This window comes from Filicampus tigris, chromosome 1 (assembly GCF_054856515.1).
Source record: "Filicampus tigris isolate MCC_2025a chromosome 1, RoL_Ftig_1.0, whole genome shotgun sequence".
NCBI lineage: Eukaryota > Metazoa > Chordata > Actinopteri > Syngnathiformes > Syngnathidae > Filicampus > Filicampus tigris.
The window spans coordinates 6,045,237-6,062,609 of record NC_141217.1 but is presented as its reverse complement, the minus strand read 5'-3'; the positions used below and the strand labels follow the sequence as shown (position 1 = coordinate 6,062,609).

At 41.6% G+C, this 17,373-nt stretch overlaps 1 protein-coding gene across 1 annotated transcript in view; it reads left to right on the top strand.

The window, feature by feature from the left end:
• Window positions 1-11,807: 11,807 nt before the first annotated feature.
• Window positions 11,808-17,373, top strand: part of LOC147152606 (guanine nucleotide-binding protein G(I)/G(S)/G(T) subunit beta-1) — a 52,333-nt gene continuing 46,767 nt past the window's right edge. The window contains exon 1 of the mRNA XM_086049328.1: window positions 11,808-12,208. The gene's annotated coding sequence lies outside the window, so the exon portion shown is untranslated. The remainder of the gene's footprint in view (window positions 12,209-17,373) is intronic.

Sequence of the window (17,373 nt, the reverse complement as noted above, 5' to 3'; positions counted from 1 at the left end):
ATCCTAGACGGCGAAAAAGCATCGGAGCTAACACGTCAAGAGACAGGGAACTCCTTAACTTCAAAACTATGTATTCATCTGGAGGTGTTTACAGAGGTGGGCATTTTACAAAATTTTGCTGGTCCGTCATTCGTCATCCGTCAGCGGCCAGGTTACCCGGCCGTCATTCGTCTGTCCATCATTTTTCGCGTTGCACTGAATTGTAATCGTCAGTTAGTCCGTCAGAAGTCCGTTGGTCCGTCAGTCAGTCCCCCCAAAAAACATCAGAAACGGTTACTGATGATTACACTGATGGATGAAAACCCACTTACGTCATTCGCCGGCCCACATTTTTAAAAGATGTCCCGTCAATCGTCAGCAAAACGGGCGTCCGTCAGTCTACGGAAGGCCCACGGCTCTGGGTGTTTAATCGTGTTATTTTGCACAACATTATCTTAGTTGCACTGAGGCGACTGGTCATTTATTTTAACAAGGTTAAATTACACTTAAGTTCGCACATAGTATGTGCGCTTGCTAACTTTGTTGGTTCAAGTGGCTTTTTCTTGGAGTTGTCACTCGGCAGACGAGTACTGGGCAACTCGGCTGCTCTCGAAAGACGCTTTTATGCTCCAAATTTCCTCTTAAATGCTTATAATTGTGACACAAATCTAACACCATAATGTAGCTTCTGCCTACAGCACATCAGAATGCCGTTCTCATCATTTTATCCAACCTATATTCTATTGATGTTGATCAGTGTCTATTGTGATGCGTATTGATATTGAATTATCACCCAGCTCTAACCTGAAGCATACAAAAAAAAATGGTTACAAAGTGGCTTAAGGATAACCACATTTTTTGGGGGGAGTGACCATCACAAAGCTCTTATCGTAATCCTATTCAAAATGTATGGGTAGACCTCAAAGTCATATGTGCAAGCATGGCAGCCTGCAAACTTTGCTCAATTACACCAGTGGGGTCAGGAGAAATGGGTCAAAAGAGAAGCCTGTGGAAGGATAGCCAAAACATTTGACCCAAGTCAACCAGTTTAAAGGCAATAGTACCATACTAATGAAATGTATGTTAACTTTGAAGAAAGTAATGAAAATATCTTTAAAAAAAAACATTCGCATTCACCAAATTGTGAAAAGAAATTGTAATTTCATTAACCTAGAACAGGAAAAGTTTAGTCTGATTAACCCCCGTCTTTTTATTTTGTGTAGATAAAGTATTGGCTTCAACTGAAGCTAACATCATCATTGAGGAGCTGGCTAAATAATTAAAAGCGTTATGACTATCATATTTTCAAAGATGAATGCATTTGCGAAAAAAAAGCAAAAGCTCTAGGTGACCATTAGATTTGTTTAAGCAATGACACAGTGACCATGTAATTATTTCTCTCTCCTCTTTCGAGTACAATATGGCAATATAATAAAGGAGATAGCATAAATAGTATTTAAATCCTCTTAGAATGTATCAATAGCAGGTAGTTGGCAATCTAAAACTTACTATAAAATGGTGTGGTGCCCCAATAAAAGTTGGTTTCTACATGTGAACAGCAGATGTCAGTATTGGCTCAGTGTACTGTAGTCCATTGCCCGCTCTCTCCTCTTCTCAGATACATGCAGTAAGCATTTATCACAGATTGTAGGAGATTATTCTAAAGCAGATTATTGCACTCCAACGTGCCTATAAAAAGCAAGGTCATTATGGGCTTAGCCTCATGTAATGACACTGGCTTTTATCAAGTGTGTGCTACATCATATTAGACAAATATTGGCGGCGTTATTTTGCCACTTTTTCTAATCTGATCTTTGCTCTGATCTCTGAGCGATGATGCTACTTACTACCTCTGACTGTGGTGTGCCTGGACCTACATGTCAGGGATGGACAATTTGAAATGCTGGCGGGGACCACAATTTTTCATCAGTACTACTAGGGGGGCCAGGCACTTCCAAACCAGATGTATGACAAAAATGCCATTTTAAATATGGACAAAATGCATGCAAAATACGAAGCTCTTAATGTAGTTCATTTTTCATAATACATTTCTCGATGCATATATACATGGTCCACTATCCTAAAACTTAAACAAAGGGTTTGAAGCAAACAACAGGTTTTTTTTTTTTTTTTTTTGTACTTTTTTTAATAAGCACATTTCTTTTGGATCTCACGTACCAATTTATGTTTCCCGTCATTGCAACATCAAATCTGTGCTCCGTTGAAGTCAATACTGTATAGAAAAGGGGAATCAAACCATTAGCATCATTTTCTTTGGACAGTGTAATAGAGTTAAGTCACGCACGTCACAACAATTTTTTTTCTTTTCCTCAAAAGTGTCAATTTAGACAAGGAACTTCTCCCGCAGGTGGCCCGAAGCCCGGCTTAAGCAGCTTCACAACACATGCATGCAGACAGGCGGGAGCGTATCCAGGGGCAACTAAATCTCAGCAGCAGTAACCTAGGCCAGATGAGTCCCGGTGGAAACTCACACCCAGAGACTCTGCATGACAAGTAAACAGACCGTGTTTCCAACTCATGGTTAGATCAGGGACTTGATTGTAAGGTGGTTATGTGCACACAATACCGTTGTGAATAGCACAAAACAACCGTGAATAGGTATTCATCGACATGACAAGTTAATTAATCGTTTTCATTAACCTTTGACAGTTTAGGGTGCGACCGCATTTTTTTTTTTTAGATTTTTGCTTCATTTTTGTTGAAACAATCAATACTTCCATCGATGGATGCAAAAACAAAATTATTTACAAGAAGGTGCAAACCACATTCAGGAATAGTAAAGACGTGTTAGACAAAGGCAGCAAGACCTACAAACAAGCAGCAAATAAAGGGCTATACTGCCCAAATCAGCCAAATCTCAGGTGAGCTAGAGCCTATCCCAGCTGACTTTGGGGAAAAGGTGTACACCCTGGACTGGTTGCCAGCCATTAACAGGGTACGTACATATAAACCAACAGCCATTCATGCTAATGCTTGATTTAGTGTCTTCAGTTTATCTAACATGCATGTTTTTGGAATGTGGGAGGAAGCCAGAGTACGTGCACAAAATCCACAGAACGTGGGGAGAGCATGCAAACTCCACAGAGAAAGGCCCAAATTGAAATTTTAACCCTTGAACCTCAGAACTGGGGGGCATACATGCTAGCCACTTATTCGCTATGCTGCCCGGCCAAATCATAAAACCTCCCCAAACATTTTTGGAGACCCGACAGTATGAATCTAAAAACCTATCAAGACTCTAGTTCTCACAAACAGTTTCAAGTATTGGGTTTTACAGACACAATTCACGAGAAATCCAAACCAGAGCTGATAGTACTTGAGTTGTCGTCCCCAACTGGACTGACACTCCCGAAAGACATCAAAGTTCCAAAAATAACACCAAATTAGAATTTTCAGATTTGAATCACAACAAATGATACCATATATTGACATATTGTTACAGAGGAATGTTTGATCGGTGAAAATGACATCACAACTGCTCATCTCGGCTCAGATTCAGAAAACAGGTCAGCAGTGATTGGTCGTTGTGAGCAGTTGTGATGTCATTTTCAGTCAACAGAAGACAAAATGGCCGCCCCCAGAGATGGCTAAAAACGGGTGGATTAACACTTATTTCTCAAAGGCAAAATTAATCAGAATGCCATGTTTCAACTAGTGGGCCTGCTGGGAACATATTCTTGAAAAAAAATATGTTTGGCTTGACTTCACCTGTAAGTGTAGTTAGCCACAACATCATGTTTGTTTTGCTGCTGTCTTGCAAAGTGCGCCGCGCATATCTGCACATGGCAGAGACATTGCAGCCCAAATAACACAAAACACATTAAAACCTAAGAGTAATATACAGTTAGTTTTATTTATATTCAAACGATCTCTCACTATGCCCTGCTCTGGGAATTGATCTGAGCTTCCAAACACAGTGTAAGCGGGATTAAGAACTTCAAAACAGGGGTTTGGCATCACTAAAGGTGAAGTCAACCCAAGAATATGTTCCCAGCGGGCCCACTAGTTGAAACGCAGAATTCTGATTAATATTGCGTTTGTGGAATATGAATTAAGAAGCAAAATCCACCCCTTTTCAGCCATCTCAGGGGGCGGCCATTTTGTCTCTTCTGTGGACTGAAAATGACAACACAACTGCTCAGGGCTCAGGTAATGACCAATCACGGCTCAGCTTCAGAAAACAGGTCAGTCGTGACTGGTCGTTACCTGAGCCCTGAGCAGTTGGGATGTCATTTTTAGTCGACAGAAGTTACCCCCAGAGTTGGCTAAAAATGGGTGGATTAACTCTTATTCCACATACGCAATATTTATCAGAATGCCTTGTTTCAACTAGGGGGCTTGCATAGAACATATTCTTCAAAAGAATGTTTAGGTTGACTTCCTCTTTAACCCATTCAGGCCGAAAGGGCTTGGCTCAACAGCTCCCCAAAACCTTAGGTCGCCTTTGGAATTACCCTTGAAAACCTGAAGTTCTCCCAGAAATTCAACACTCACAAAATGATTAATATCTCAGCCCCTGTAGCAGACAGAAACATAATTCCAAAAGAATTAAAGATCTTAGACATGTGGCTTTCACACGCTCAGAATTTATTATTTACTGTTTAAATCGAAGATGTAAAAATAACGTGTCAGTGCACGAGAAGCACTATTTCAATTAAAAAGAAAATCGGGTGGTAATCACCATCCTCTATTCTATTACAAAGACGTCAATATCGTCATTGACTTCAAACCATGTCATATCGCGTTCGACTGGTTCCACCGGTCGTGCGCGTCGTCTATATAGCACTGCCGTTACTTATCAGAGCTCCCGGCCATTAGCCTACCTACGGCTCGAAAAAATTCCACGACATGCTCCGCGGTCTCTCAACACCGTCACGTGTATATTCTGATGCATTAAATTGGCTAAGAGACGGAGAATTGGATTACAAAAAGACACCGACGTATCCGCTCTCCCGGCTTTAAAGGTAGAATGACGCCATAGCGCTCCCGGCTCTAGTGGTAGAAATGTGGTTATGCGCTCCCGTCCTAAATGGGTTAAGGGGAGATGTAAAGTTTTGAGTTTATGTGGGGAAAATGGGTGAATACGACACTTGAAATAAAATTGAACTGGCAGAAAAAAAATACCCGTGGTAACTTTGGAACATTGTCCCCCAGTGACACTGGCCGACTTCCCTCTTGTGAAAGCATTTGAGTATCCTATTTTGTATGTAACACACTTTACCCAAACAGTCAGACTTGATATGATGATTCGTGTCCCGATTAAATCGTTGTTTCACCGTGTCAACGTCACTCGTGCCGCTTGGTTTTATTTGGGGAGGGGGATTCAAAGTTGTTTTGTGCAAGTCGTGAGCAATGATGTTGTTTTTTGGTGCAGAAACCAACAAAATATTTGCACGTTCTTTTATTTGGGTCTCAGCAAAGGGGCTAGCTTGCTAATAACCCTCACGACCATGCCGCGGCAGGCACTTATAAACATTGCGTCATTGGATTCAAAAGTGGTGTTTGATTTTTTTTGTGTTTTTTTTATTGTAAATTCATCATTAGCTCTTTGTTTATGCAGGGAATTGGTTTGCTGTTTAATTAGTGTGTTTTGCATCGGGCATGTTTTCGGGCAGCGAAAGGGTCCTTTCGTTACGTTGATTTACGTCCGGCATGTTCTTGGACAGCTAAGGGGTCTGAATGGGAGAGTTATAGAGTCCGTTGACCATTCGTGGCAGTGATCGGTTCCTCTGTGACTCCGGCCGAACAAGGATAGAACGGTAGGGGGCGCGACCATTGTGCTCATTATCAAGGGGCTAATCATGGAGTTACTTATTTCCTAATTCCTCCAAAATGAATGGATAAAATAGAAAATGGCAACTCTTTTCATTTTCCTGATCAAAAAATATATAAAATGAACTTGTTAGTGAAAACATGGCCATCCCACCGTCCCTTTAAACTCTGTGGAATGGATTAGAGTGCTATTACACTGTTTTCTACCACCGTATTCAGCCACGCACTTTGATTCGAGTGACTGTTTGGATGAGGTGCTCCAGCAAATCCCGCTAAGTTCATGTGCAGTCCTAGCTCCCCGCAACACAAGCAATGTGGTGTTGATACTGTCACAATCACGTGTAACTGGCCGCAAAAAGAATTGTGGGATTATTTGCATTATTTGCACATGGACATTTGTACTTCATAGCCTTTGCTGCTGGATTTCCCAGGGCAATTTTGATGGACGAATTGGCCCTTCTCCCGTGTAGTGAGTATGGGAGTAATTTACCGTACCACTCCCTGTTTGAACTTGTCATTTGCTGTCGCCAGAGCTGGGCAGTCCGTCCGGCCCGGCTGGATGCCCATTTTTGGGGTGGGGGGTGAGGGCTGACAAATTTTAACAAAGGGCTGGACTAAGCATGGCCGGAAGTGGATTTTAGTCCGGCCCACTAATCAGCCCTCATACGTGTGACGTGCTCGCGAGGCGGCCAAATTTCATCTCAGCCTACTCGGTGAAAGGCTTCCTTTTAGGCTTCTTTCTACTCCTGTGTCGGCGCGAGCGGCAATTGCCGCATTGATTCACGTGACCGACGCATTGTGCTGTTGGCGATGGTCTGCAACACATGACACGCACACATCAGGAATTGTTGCTGTTCTGATCGGTCCATTATGTCACATGTTGCAATCCCACACGGAGGAGAGATTACACCACGCAGCTCGCTGCTGCTGCAAAGCAACTAGTTTAGCAGCGTTGTGTGTGGAAAGAATTTACTCACCCACGTTCCCCCTTAGCCGCCACCTTCCAGATTTTTTTCGCAATCAAATTAAATGCATCGTCTAGTCATCTCGGTCCCTTTATGGTTGTAGCAGGCATGATATCCATTGTTGTCGCTGTCTTTTTGAAGTGACGCCCCCCGATTTGGAACGTAACTGTTTCAAAATTATGTAACGGCAAAAAAGGGTCAAGTGCCCAGCTCTGGCTGTCGCATGTCGCAAACTGGAAGTGTGCAACCTGTATTATTACTATTCTATCTTTTGTGTTAGTGTACACTGCAACCTGCGCACGATATCAGTCTCATGTCCACAAAAATGTATGTAAACAAGAAAAGAAAAAAGGTCATGAATATGCCATAAAGTGGACCACGTCTCCAGGGCTGGACATAAGATTCAACCAGGACTGCCACCACGTCTGCTCCAGCCTCACTTCAAAACAATTGAAACCCCTGCCATTGGAATCCCTGCCATTTGACTTGACAAAGACACGCTAGGACTCAAAAATAAAGAGACTCCTGATAAGGACAGACACTTCGTCATTTGGAGAACCTCTACAAACAATGTGTTGTGTATTCGAACTCGGCTTGGACCAGACATTCTGGAGCTTCCCCAGCAGGAAGTTAGAGGGTTCCTCCAAACCCCGACGAACATTGGCAGTGCTGGACAAAGACTGACCCCAAGAGGTCAACATGGGAACTGCAGGTTTAAACTTCCTATGCCTTTCGGTCGATCAAAATGAACTTGAAATGAAACATATTCCCCTGCGATTGGCTGGCAACCATTTCAGGGTGTCCCCCCGCCTACTGCCCGAAGACAGCTGGGATAGGCTCCAGCACTCCCCGCACTCCCCCTTGTGAGAATAAGCGGAATAGATAATTGATGGATGGATGGATGAAACGTGTTAAAATGTATGATTGTGTATTGTTTACTGTGCGTATCCTGATAACTTTGAACTGATGAATAAGCTTCTCTATCGTAATAATCATTTTCCTGGTCAGGTTTATGACATAACAGTGTAGATATAGGTTTAAACTCATATCTTTGTCTCCTAAACTTCGGACACATTCAAAATGAGATGTTTCCAGCTCAACCATGAAAATTGATGCCAGTTACAAATTGTGAAATGCACAAAGGTTTTAAACCGAACAATTCAGTAGACTCAAATCTTAACTTTAATGTGACGAATTGAGGCTCACCTGAAACTTGACCTGGGGAGCTGACACTTCACCACCTCCCCTTTTTTTTTAAGGAGATAAAGGGTCTGGCCTTTTAGCTCTCGCCTGTTGCTCTCCGGTTGCCCTCTCCTGACGCTCTCCTAATACTCTCTCTCTCTCTCTCTGTTGCTCTCTTCCTGGCGATTCAACCAAGTCTCCCTCACATCTCAAATTTTGTTATCTTTTAGCTGCATTTTTGATTGCCCCCACGCGCGCCACGTCCCCCCGGAAACCTCCAGCGGTCGACCTGCAAAAGCTGAGGATCTGGGTTCTCAATCTCCATCACCACCCATGTGGCAGATGAGCCGAAATCCGGCCCGGGGAGCAAAAGTTGAAGCGATGCGCTGGCTTTGCCCCCCCTTTTGTTTGAAGGCCGGCAAAATCACCACTGGGTGGTCCTGGCGAAGCCTGACACCGCGCAGCAGCCGGGCCACATGAAATCCCAACCAAGCTTTTGGTCCCGCTCGCAGATGCCTCCTTTTGCTTTTTCTTTTTTTTCTTCTTTTCCTCCCATCTGCAAACGAGTGAAGGTCCTTGCACCTACTCCTCAAGTGAGACTCCGCTTATCGTAAGTGATCACTTTGCAGGTCGCCAGGGCTTTTTCAGTGGGTGCTCACAAAATTGGTAGTGAATGCTAGCAAACTTTGTGCATTTCATAAAGCCCGCCACCTTCACTCTAGTCATCGTTACACCTTCTCACGCTCATCTATCAGACGTCCTACATTTCCCTTACCTCCCAATTATTTAGATTTTTTTATCTTAATTTATTCAGGCTTGCCATATCGTAGTTTTTTCTTGTATATTTCACTAGCTGTAGTTAATAAACATTGACCATATACAGAAAGCAAGTGTGAATTGTTTTTGTTTGGTCTCAAGGTATTAAACCTCTATTTTGTTAAAATAACTCAACTTATTTTACTGTAGTGCCTTCACATTTCAAGACTGATTTAATGAGGTTCTTCATCAAATTCCCCTCTAAATAACCTAACATTTTGATGTGGTGCCCATAGAGGGGAGCAGGAGTAATGCAGGCATTGCTTCGGGTTGCTATTAACTATCTACAGTACACTCTTACGAGGGGCCCCAACTTTCACTACACCGGCATCACAGGAAATTGTTAGCGGTCAGTAGTCGCTTGCAGCTAGCAATCAGGGTCATTAAAATATATATATATATATATATATATGTTTTTTTTTTATTCTATTTTTTTTATTCTCATTCAAGTTAGTTTGTTTGATCTACAATGCAATGGTGGCATTGGCAAAGAAAGGGAATCTGGAATTGCATTTTAAAATGGTACACACAAACTACAATAGGGATGTTCCTCACTATATATTAACACGCATACTGTATATGTATGTATCTGAGTATATATGTGTGTACGTTTTTAGCACTGAACTAACCACTATACACATACATATGCAGAAATATACACATACAGATACACATACATATGCAGAAATACTGTATACACATACAGATACCGTATCTGCCTATGTGTGTGTGCCTGTGTGTACAGTGTGTGTATATTCCTGCGTAATGTGTATAGTGTCTAGTTTCAGTGCTAAAAAATTGCAGTCCACATGTACATATCATTGTTTCATGAAACATGAAAAGTTTAAGTGATAAAGCGCCAGATTGTAATCTGATTTGATGACTACTGACTCGTGTTCACGCCACACTTATTTGGTAGAGTTTTGTGAAGTTACGATAGTGAATGTCAGACCCTCTTGTACCCTAACGTTTAAAAAATCTTTAAAAAATAAGTTCCTGGGATTGAATGTGAAAAGACAAATAAATATCTCCTTGGCAGTGAATGACTTAAATAAATATTGAATGATTCGATCCCAAAGACATATTTATCTGTCAAGACATATAAATATGTCCTTGGCACTGAATGAGTCAAGTGTTTATTAAGTTTAACACCTCCAATTGAAATAGATAAACTGTCTTTCGTATTAATTCATGTTTCATTTGCTTTTATTCTAGCGTAATCCTATGACATAAAATCAAAATAATTTATATATAAAAAATCTGATATTGTTTATTGTAATACAGATTCATGTTTTAGTTGTGTTTGTTAAAAAAAGACATGGGAAGAGGACCTTGAAAAACAACAAATTTTTAATCACAATTGCAATATTGAGGATAAAAATAACAATTAAAAGTGGAAATCTTTCCTCAATACTTTTGACCTATCGTCCAAGATATGCCACACCATCTGTTTTGGCTTGCAAGTGATACAGTACTGGAAGTAGCGGTTGTTGCAGTCATGTAAATCAGATAGCCAGCTTGTTCTCCACTGTATCACATTGCCAAACACAAACCGTGAACGGAAACAAGTTACTCATACAAAGAACAAGGACAGCATGCAAACTCTGCGCATAATGGCCAGAGTCAACTGTACATACACTATATAGTAGTGCAGCAGTGCTAACTACCCTAGCATGTAGCAAATTTACTGGCATGGTAAGTGTGCATGTGAATGTTAGATAAAGCATCCCTCTCAGGCCCCATATTATGCCTCATTTTGTTTAATTTAATTTTGATAATTATTTTTAAAACTTGTGACAGTGCAACAAGATTTGCCTATCAAAAATGGTAGACAGAGAAAGCGTGACCGAGCGGTGTACACACGAGGGCACGTGCAACCTCGCTTTAGCAGCCTAATTCATTTCCTTGGCTGGATTATTTACCTCCAGTTTGTGACAATTTTGACTAAAATAAAAATGAAGTAATTGGACAGTTCTCGAGGGAAAACAAGGATAACAACCCTCCATCGTGAATAAGTCATGCTAGCAATGGGGCAGCTGGGTCTGAGAATGGCTTATTTATGTTTACATGCACATCTGTACGGTACAGGTCAACCAGCTTTGTTCAGAGACTCCCGGTTGGGGGAGAGTTAAGTGAGGGTATATGTAGCAGTTAAAAATGGCCAGCTCCCCCTTTAAATAATTGCACTAAATGATTAAGCTATTAACAGATTAGTTGTTAATTTAATCAATCAGTTCTCGATTAATTTTGACACACCTGATTGTAGCGAAACTACACAAAGGAACATCGGTGGACAAAATGCAAATCCTAATCCGATAGGTAAACAATCTCTTGGGTGGAAGCACCTGTGGCTAAAGACAAATTGTGGCAGGGTTTACTTTCTGGACATGGATTGACACCTTTGTCAGATAGGAGGATTTGCATTTTGGCCGACAATATGGGACAGTAAGCAGCACATGTTAAGTAAGAGGAAGGGGTAATTTTGTAATCAAGTGTGCAGTTTGTACATGAAATTGTTCCTTGTGGGGCACTTGTGTTTAAAATGTTACTATATAAACGGTGGGCAAAAAGTAGGCATTAACTTCTTTAAGGGAAGGAAACAACGGAGGGAGGAATTAAGGAAACAAGTATAGTAAAGGATGTGAAAGGACGGGGACATTTTATGAAGGAATGAAGAATGAAATAAAGAATATAGGATCTGCAGCACACGAAAATTAAAAAACTTTCCAAAATTCGAGATCATGTTTTTTACAGGACAGCGACGATTTGGAATCTTAAACCTTGTTTAAAACCCTGATGATTTGAAACACCCAACAGCTACAGACCTTAACCCATGCTCGAAACCGAACCTTGGCTAGAAACCCTACTTTAATACACAAGGTTAAACACTGTTGAATGAATATAACTGTAATAAATAGGCTTATTTGTAATTACAGTACTTTGGTCCACCCACTGTGTGTACTATACAGTATGTCAGGAGTAAGCAAAGATAGCAGAATTTCCTGATTTCTTGAAGTGGTCGCCGACCCTTGGCCGTGCGTTGTGACGCCTTGAGCGTGGGGTTTCCCGGAGCTGAGTGCAGGGTTACCGCGCCCATCTCTGCTGTTTGATGGCCGCAGAAAGACGCCGCTGAGATCCTGACGCCGAGGAAGAAAAGAGAGACGACGACGCCGTAGGACAAGGGTTTTTTTGGGGGGGGGCCGTGAAGGTGGAATTTGTGGCGGCTCCGGAGAGTGCTCACGCGGGACTGTGAACGCCTATCTCGGGGTGAAACACCGCTTTGTATCGGCTCGACTGTGCCGGTGTGCCCCCCCACACTCTCCTCGGCGGGTATCAAAACTCTGTTCGGGGAGTGCCGCTCTTCGCTAGCTACACTGAGCTACATCTGAGCAACTGGCTGGAGAGAGGAGAGACGAGCTTTTACTTTTTTCCAGCTAATGTGATTTTTAAGCGCTGGTTTCATTTGAAAGCAGGTAAGGATTTTTTTTGGTCATACGTGATGCATTCTGTATGTGGATAGCTAAAGCTGCAGAGATGAACCAAGGGTTTTTCTGGTTTGAGAACCTCCGTTAGTTAGGTCGTTACCTAGCTGGCTAGTTAGTTAGTTGGTTGATTGTCGTTATCGTTCCACTCGCTAACTAGTAGAATGAGTGGAGGTCAGTGTAGAAAGGCACATTGGATTGTAATTGGGACGTTTGTCTAGAATTTGCATGAAATGCTCCCATCTTAAGTGGGCACTATATGGTACTGTCAAAACAGATTTGCTAACAAGTTTCCTACGTTAACTACCCCCCACCCCCAAACTAACTTGACCTTTTAGATAATTTTCCCGTGCAATATGAGGGTTTGCGTAAAGTGCGAATTCCTATCCTGGTTGTTGTCGACATGTCGGCCCATATTATCCATATCTTTGGTACATTCAAAGCTAGTATAAATCTCATATGTTAATGAGCTTCCCCTTAAATCTTGCAAAGTCTTAAGATTCCCGATACAACTTCTGGTCTATGCGAAGCACTTTTAAAAAAATAATTTGCGTTTCTTTCCTGTCGCGGTGCAAATCGTAGCATCATGCAGCTGACAACGAAGCCAGTCTAAAAATGGCTTCTTCGCCAACCCGAAGCACCGCCGACACCCCCCTGTTTTCTGTAGCGAGTCCAAGCAAGTTAGCCCAGCAGTGGACGCAGCCTGGCTTGGCTCTCATGGGTGTGTTTCGTTCGACCGTAACATAATTGGGCCAGGTTTTGTGGTATTTTACGAAGGGTGTTTTTTTTTTTTTTTTTTTTAACCCTGAGGGTGTTACTATTTGGTTTGCTCAGATTTCGTCGTAGCTGGGGGGGATTTTCGTCAAATTCGGCGCCTTTAAAAAATACAAACGGACCTAAGTAAAACCGAGCTGGGTCTTGCTGTTGAACCACTTTTTACCTTTAAAAGAAACAATAATGAGGTTGCACGGGGATACAACTTCATATTAGCTTAATTAGCCTATGGCAACATTGTTGACTTGTATCAAAGCACATGGGTTAAATTGTATTTTGGCCCCAGACACTAATGTGTAGAATGTTTTATATACATTTTGGTCTTGAGTTAACTTCTCAATGTAATGCAGGGAAAATTAGTCTTAATTGGCTCTGTGCAATCCTGTTATCTCTAGCTGGGGTGTGTTGTTGGGCGAGCTGTTAGCAGCTACACCGGCCATGTCCCGTACCCGGCCGGCTCGCGCGCTCTGTCGCTCACCGTGAAAATAAAACACGTTTAAATGTTATTTCTCGGCTCAATTACTCTAAAACACTACTATGGCTTTGTGTGCATGACACGATGAGGTTAATGTGTCGAGCAAGCTATGCAGCTAGTCGGACGTGTTGCTCAGTCGTGCGCCAAACGAAGGGGCAACAAGATGCCGCTTTGAGCAACTTCGCGTCGAGCCGGACAACTCGCGAATGGATGCACTCAATTTAAGTTGTCGTGTGGATTTTTTTTTTTACTTATATACTAAAGAATCGTTAGAATTTACTTGGTTGGGGTTGATTTGGCCGGCGTGTCCCCACCCCGCACCGCCTCCAATGAATGGGTTCCTGTATTGTGGGCCCGAGTAGCTGCACTCAACAAGATGGCGTTCAAAGCCTTCCTCGTCAGCGCCTTTTCTCCCACTCGTAGACAGCTGCCGAGCGCTGGAGGGCCCGGAGCTGGGGGGCGCTTGCCTTCATTAATCCTGTCGTAAAAGAAAAATCCCCGTCTAATTTTTGCACAAGTTATGTTGTTTAAAGGCCATTTGTTTCCTGGCCAGACGACTGCAGTCAGATGTAGGACAAGGTGGCGAATTGACTGTTAGAGGATGGATAACAGTGACAAGTGCAAATCCATTTCTGATTACATGCAATGTCTGCATGCCATCATAACTATTTGTAGTATGTGGTCTATTGTCATTGTATTCGAACCTTGGTAGTCCGTTTTACACAACCTTAGATGTGGTCAACTTCTAAGACAAAATGAGATATATTTCCTTTTTGGGGAGGGGTACCCTGACAAACTGTCACTATTATAAAACTTTTCTTAAATATACAGGTAGTTATTTTCAGCATTATTAATTGTGCAGAACTTAATCTAATCTTGTTAGAAACAGAACATCCTTTACTCTGTACTTTGCATTTGTAGGGCAATAAATGTCACTTGCCCCTCATGCAACTTGTTTGTCATTGCTACAAGTATAAAATGAAATTAGATACTTATGTCATTGTCACAAGTGTAAAATGAAATTAAACACTAACAGAATGTAAACCTTTTAAAACATAGTACATGCACACACACACAAATCATTCTACCTTTTAATTGACTTGACAAGCATATGGAAGCTAACCAGTCGGCCTGACCCTGAATATACAATAACAGCCACAAGTCATGTCTTCAATGAAAACATAAGCTATGTATGACTTTTGTTTTCAAACATACATGGTACATTTGGGGGAGATGAGGGACAGAGCCCTGTTGTGAATACCCCAATATATAATAGGTTAACCTGTAAATATGCCAGACACTATGATCCAAACCACTTTAACCTATATACTACCAAAACAGTTTTGTCTTTTCACAGTCCAGCCATTCAATCTCAGGAATTTATATATATATTTTTCTATTTTTTTCAAAGGTTAATGTAAAAGAGGGTCTGAAAATGCCTGGTTATTAATGAGTTTTAATGTCATTTCAAACTCATAACATTGACCTTAAAAATAAATAGCTTTAAGATTATTAAGAAATATTTTCGTCTACCTTTTGGGGTCATAAAAAAATAGAGAAGCACTGCATTAGACATACTTACCTGATTCTGACTTGGGTGTGGTACCAGGCTGAGCGTTGGAGCTGAAGCTAGATGCAGCACAGAAATGTCTAAGACAGGATCTGCATAGGTGTTTTATCATGTTTGAAGTGCAACCTTCTTTGATATTATTTGATGATATGTGAGGCACTTAGCAGAAGATTTTTTTTTTTTTTTTTTTTTTTGGTTAAACGAAGTTCAGCTTTTGATCTCCGCCAAGAAATATGGATTATCGCAACTCATGAGCACACCCTTCCTATTGGTCCTTCTTTGTTCGTGTTCTTTGTCTTCTTCCACAAGGCAAACTAGCCATAGAAATTTAGCACCAACAATCTAAGCGAATACTGAGGAATGTGAATGTTAGTCCCAGTTTCACTCAATCTTGATGCCCAACCCAAAATGGTAGTGTGCATATGAGGATGTCTGTCAGATCTATGTCCCGCTGAGCAAAAAAGACGCCTTCTCATTGAGGCCACTTTGTCCTGTCTGGAGGAAATCAAGACCAGGTTTGCACAGAAGTTATGGTGTTTGTTCCCATTGGCCCTTCTGGCTAACTTGGCTCCTTTGACTTGGGGCCCCCTGGCTCCTTATCTAAAGCCTAACAGTCTCAAACTTGGGTCTTGAAATGGACAGTGATTTTAAATTGGACTGGCAAATTGGTGCCGTTGTTAAATCCAGCTTTTTTCATCTTTGGCAGCTGGCTAAGGTAAAATACCTCATTTCTCAACTGCACTTTGAAACAGTAATTCATGCCTTCATCACATCTCTGGTGTATTATTGTAATGCCCTTTATTTTGGAGTCAGCCAATCTTCCATCAAGCATCTCTGGTTGGTCCAAAATGCTGCTGCTCGCCTCTTGACTGGTACTCGTAAGAGGGCGCACATAACTCCTACTCTGGCGTCCCTTCACTCGCTCCCTGTACATTTTAGAGTTCTTTTTAAGATTCTATTATTTGTTTTCAAATCTTTAAATGGCCTCACCCAAGCTTACCTCTCTGAGCTCCTCCACCCCTAGGCACCTGCCCGGTGCCTCCGGTCTGCGGACCAGATGCTATTAGAGGTACAGTACCGACGACTAAGCGAACTAGCGAAGGCTCAGAGGGGATCAAGCCTTTTCCGTTGCCAGTCCCTCTCTTTGGAATGACCTCCAGATAAATGTTAAGACAAGCCCCCTTGCTTCTCAGCTTTAGAACTCATCTTAAAACTCATTTTTATTCTTTGGCTTTTGATTCAGCATGAGACTTGGTTTTGGTTTGACGGTTTATGTGCTTTTTACTGCCTTCATTATTCATTTGTTTTATTGTTTGTTGTTCTATGACTTACTATTGCTCCATGTACAGCACTTTGTATACAGCGGTGGTTGTCTTAAAGTGCTTTAAAAGACAATTGAGTTTATAAATCAACAGCCTAAGGAGTGGTTCTCAAAGTATAGTATGTGGGCTCCCTCTCCAGTGTTGTCAAACTAATTTTTGTCGCAGGCCACATCTTCGCATGAAACATGAAGTAGACACTTTGATTGCTTTAATGGGCCACATTAAGTGATGTGGTGTGCTGCATCTGTCCCAGTGAATTCAATGTGAAGTCAAACTACCTGATGTTTAGGGGCTGTGTAGCCAGCTGTGAAATGCAATACATTTGCATGTAACCATTCAGACAAAAGTTTAATTTAACTTTTGTGTAATACATTTTAATTCAATCACTTAAGTATTTTTTTGTGTATTCTACGACTCTGTGGGCGCTGGCAGCTGTCTCACGAACATGTCGGGGATTTTTTCTATACAGTGACTGGGACGCTTGGTTCCCTTCGGAGGAGATGACATTGCGCTTACACACGCACCCACTGTTGTGCTTCCTCGAGACTCGTTGCACAGTGCGTTACTGACTTGGTGGGGAAAATTGATCATACAAATTCAGTGTGTTAAATTGTTTAGGGCAGTGTTTTTCAAACTTTATGGAGTCAAGGCACATTTATTTCATTGAAAAAATCCCACGGCACACCACCAGCTGAAATTGTGAAAAAAAGCTTATTTTAACAATATAAGTGTTATATTGTTTATATAAGCATTTTTTTCACATTGAAGAATGATGTTATATTATAATGTCTTGAATAGGAATTAAATAAACACAAAGAAAAAAGTGTTTTATAATGTTTCGTATTGACACTTAGACAGTGTGAAACTGCCTGTTTGGATAAACGTGTCACTAATTCGCCTAATAAGACAACTAGCTACCTGCTGCTGCTGCTGTTACCTGCTGGTATGGAAGAGTACTACAATGATTACGCTGCCAGGCGCTAGCCTGCACAGGCACACAAATTAGATAATTTCC